General features: G+C 39.3%; 1 long non-coding RNA gene across 1 annotated transcript; it reads left to right on the forward strand.

The window, feature by feature from the left end:
• The first annotated feature begins 380 nt into the window (after positions 1-380).
• Positions 381-4,718, forward strand: LOC146761443 (uncharacterized). The gene is made up of 3 exons (XR_014944135.1): positions 381-450; positions 4,105-4,160; positions 4,576-4,718. It is a non-coding gene; the product is annotated as an uncharacterized LOC146761443 (long non-coding RNA).

Raw genomic sequence — 4,718 nt, forward strand, 5'->3', positions numbered from 1 at the left:
GCCAAACCATGACTGGGTCCAAACCATAATGTAGCTTCATGGCTTACTCTATGTGAAATGTTGTCAGCAGGTCCAAGAAGGCATACCTCCCCAGCGAGCCATACAGGTAAACTGTTGACAACTAAAAAGGAGAAGGCTGAGGTACTCTACAGTCTTTTTCCTCAGTCTTCACTGGTAACTGCTTGACAGAGTCTGCTGTGATAGAACAAGGGGAAATGGTTTCAGACTAAAAGGAGGGAGGTTTAGATTGGATATAAGAAAAAAGTTTTTATGATGAAGGTAGTGAGGCACTGAAACAGGCTGCCTAGAGAGGTGTTGGAAGGCCCATCCTGGGAGACATTCAAAAAACCTGATTGAGCTGCAGGTGTCCCTGTTCTTTGCAGGTGTGTTGGACTAGATGGCCTTTAAAGATCCTTTCCAACTCAAATGTTTCTGTGATTCTGTTTGCAGGTAAGTAATAAAACATCATTTCACCTCTTGTTTACCTGAACATTTTAATTTAGATTGCATCCAGTGCTTGAGAAGTTCAGCAGTGTGAAGTGATACTTGTACAAGGGGTGTATCAGAGAGACATGAAGTACAGATTATTTGTTTTTATTATGATGATTATTAAGCCATGTATTTTTCTTCTTAGTTCTTTTGTATGTGTCATAAGCAGAGAGAGGGCTATGCTGCAGCATGCCAGAATGGTCTTTCTGTAGTGTGACTTCTCAGTAACTTGTGTATCTTCAATTGTTGTTGAGATCTGATATAGCTGGGGGACAGCCTGAGGTGCAGTTATGTGCATGCTATACAGAAACCAGTCACTGGAAAGTGCTATGTCCTGAATGTCTGCTTTTCATCTTAAAGTGTTTTCTTCTCAAAGGTAGCTAGAGCCCAAAGATGTAGTAATACTTGCATAATGTGAATTATCAAAGACGGGAAGGGTCCAGGGAGCAATCTACATAGGTATAACCTCTGGAAGTCACAGCACTGTGAGATCTTTCAGGCACACAGCCTTGCTGTGCTGGTAGAAGTGACTGTGACTGTGTGTGTTGGCTTTTGAGCAGGATGGGTGTTATGTGAGTTGTAGCACTAAGATGGTTGGTGTTCTCCTGAAAAACCCCACCATACTGTTATTACCTGGTGTACCTCTTTGCATCTGAAAATCTTTCTCATTCAGTTTTGCTTCAAAGGAGTCACACTTTTATTTTAAAATCAAATTAAATTTACATGCCACTGAAAACTTTCCATATCATACCATGTTCATGATTTTCATAGACAGATTTCCTGCTTAGGTGTGAGGCAGCATGTTTTTAATATCACTCTGTAACTCATCAGAGCTATGTCCTCCTCATGAGGAAATAACACAAAATTTCTATATCATTTTGTGTCAGTTACTGAACTGAATACTTGGCTTTTACTGTCTTTTTTTTTTTTTTTAATTTTATTTTTTTTTTGAGTAGTTGGAAGGACATTACAGACAAAAAAATCCATGCTACTGTAAGAAGGGAGAGGTCTTGACCAAAGATTCAGTAAGATATCTCTCCCACCATCACTTTGAGAGGGTAAATTTAGCTATTTACAGACTCATATCAGGAAAGGCTACAGTTATCCTGGAACCTTGGCACAGCTGTAGATACCCAAGAGCTGAGATATCCTGCACTTTTCTCTGCATGTACCCATGCCTTTCAGGGAATCTTGCTGGGAATTACAAAGAAACAGCTTGCTCACCCCTCTCACCTACCTTTGAGCAGTTGCCTTTCTCAAATTTACAGAAAACACACAAAGGATCTGAAGCAGCAGATGGTGGCTACATAATTCACTTCCCTCTACCCTTTTTGTCCTAATATGACAAAACCTGTGTAGACCTCTGTGAAGACCTGTACCTGGTGCTCTGTGAGGTGCATGTGACATATGGCAAAAAAACCATAAGAATCCAAAACCAGTTCACTGGTTACACAGAAGCAACCAACAGGCAGTTAGTTAGGGAAAGTCTGAGGATGAAGCTCATGTCCCATACTCCCTGTATTGTAGTCTCCTGGCTTCAGGTAACCAAACTGTCTAAAGATAAATGTAGTGCAGATCCATAACAATGTTGTGGGTTTTATTTGTTTGTTTATTTTTAAGATAGAGAAAATGGAATGGAAAACCCTGTTTCATTTCACCTGATCTTAATATCTTTGAGTACATTATAAAACAGTAGTTCATCAGCTTATTTTTCTGTTCCTCTCTTTCCAAGCTTTCCTTATGGGGGAAAATGTTAGGCTGTTTCTTTAAAGTGGGAACCATGGTACCTATCCCCTTTTAAAGATACATGATGATCTAGAGAATGCTTTATAGTGGGTCAATGTCATTTTACATTGCTCTAAAATTACGGTAAGGTTTGCTTTGGCTTTTAAAAAAATATTTATTTTTATCTTTTATTTATTTTTTACTTTGGTATCACTTAAGACAAATCTTTGCAAGAGTTTATGGAGGAACAGTAACATTTTATGTGTGGTTATAAACCAAATGAAAGTCTTCAGATTTCTACCACAAATTCCAGCTTGTTGTTTCTGCCCAGCTCCCCTCTCTACTGCTAGAATAATTAAGAAATAGTGGTAGAGGTTGCTGTTTTGGCTGTAGTGTGTTCCTTCGCCTCAGCTGGAGACTAAACATAGAGCTGTCATTTGTCCTTTGAGACATTAACTTCCAAGCCCAAGTCCTACCTGCATGGCAGGAAGAAGCCAGTGGAATTGATGCTGTCAACTCTGCAGGCTGAAGTCAAGGCCTTTGTCATTTGCCATCCCACAGTTGCCCCCTACCAATGGATTTTCTTTCTTTTCAGTGCCTCTCCTCTACTTGGCTTCCCCCAGCTCTCCAGATACCTTTGCCCTACCTGGCAATTTTACTTTCCTCCTTCCTTGTCGGAGTTCAGCCTTCTCTGTGGCACTTGGGTCCCTCAAGTACCTTAAGGTGAACTGAGGGCTTTTGATATTCATGATCTGTAAATTTCACTGTGCAAACAAAACTATAAATCCCCAGTGTGTGGGTAGGGTTGGCACATTTCAGAATGAAGCAGCTTCAGTTCCTGAGTTACCTACTGAAAAAGCAGCACAGACTCTCCATTCTGCAGGCTCTTTCATCTTCTGAGAGTGAACTATGGACCTGGAGTATTTTATTCTGGCATCCACAGAATTTACAATACCTGTTTTGAAGCAGAATTTCTGATAAGACGTATTGAGAAAACAAGGAAATAAAAGTAGACAAGATACTTAGTTTAGGCATTTTTCTTCACAGGCTATGGAATTGATACATTTTCTGGCTCTCAGAATAGCACTATTATCCTTTTACCAAACTTTAGAACAGAAAGAAGCTAAAGCCCATCTAGGTCAATCCCCTCTAAATCTTCAGGCATTATGGGATTATTTTTAAAATATGCAAATTGAAACAAATAGTTTCAAAAGTATTAGAAGTTTAGCAAAAAGCATTAGAGGAGAGCTTTTGAGAAGCTTGTGCTTCAAATATAGTTGCACTGGTCCTTGCTACCCGTTTGTTCTTTACGAAACCAGGTGCAGTCAGGCTACTATGTTAAAAGCTGAATAGTTATAGGGTAAAATTTGACCAAGAACCTACACAGAAGATTCCACGTTATTACAAAATAACCACTAGACACTCATTTCTGTCTTCTACACTACAATCTTCTTGCAATGCTACAAATTATATAGTAATTACAGATGCAATAACATGGTATCTTCAACCATTAATACTCTGCAATTTGAAATAGCAAATGACTGGCCAGGTCCTACCCTAATGTCAGTGGGATTTCTAGGTCTAGAACAGTTTGTTTGGACTGCATATTAACAAGAAAAAATGGATGCAGTGGCTTAAATATGGTCAACTGCAAGAACTGCAAAGGAAAGTCATTCTGTGCATGCTTTGGTGTTTTCCCAAATTTCTTTCTAACATTCCTGCAGAGGTTACAACTAGATATTGCCTTTATAGCCTCATCTCAAATGGATGATGTGAAAAAGCATATTTTCTTTCTTTAACATATATTTAAGGGTTTCATATTTATTTATTTATTTACTTTTCATTTTGAATTCGTTGTGGATGCCCCATCCTTGGAACAATCAACGTCAGGCTAGAAGGAGCTCTGGGCAGCTTGATCTAACTGTAGATGCTCCTGTTCACTGCAGGTTAGTTGGACTAGAAAACCTTTAATTGTCCCTTCTAATTCAAATGACTCTGTAATCCTGTAATTCTATGATTACTGTTGTTTGTTTGATTGTTTCTTTTTAAGGTGCTCACACTGGTACATTAGAAAACAGCATAATGAGTTCTTCCAAATTCATTCCGTCTCCTGCAAAATGCCTGATGTTCCTTCCCAGGTAGTCCTGAACAAGGGATATCTATGGAAGAGATCCTTGCCCCTTCTACACTGCCCTTTCCTTTACTTCTTTCTTGCTGTCTTTTACTTGCTCTTTAACTTCTGGAAAGGCTGCCTTCAGCTTTTTGTCCCTATGTCTTCAGCATAAGAGAAATTTCTAAACAGAGGCTGGAAAATGTAAATGATGGACAAGACTTTATTCATTTATTGATGATGCCACACAGGGAGCTGAGGAAGGTATATACCCCTCATTTGATGTCAGGCAAACTCACGGAGTGAACGTTTTACTTCTGGAGTTTTTTCCCATGTCCTCCACTTGACGTTGTCTTCTCACTGGAGCCGATTGAGAGATGATGCACAGCCACAG

This window comes from Coturnix japonica, chromosome 3 (genome assembly GCF_054131305.1).
Source record: "Coturnix japonica strain WE chromosome 3, WE-NBRP24, whole genome shotgun sequence".
Classification (NCBI taxonomy): Eukaryota; Metazoa; Chordata; class Aves; order Galliformes; family Phasianidae; genus Coturnix; species Coturnix japonica.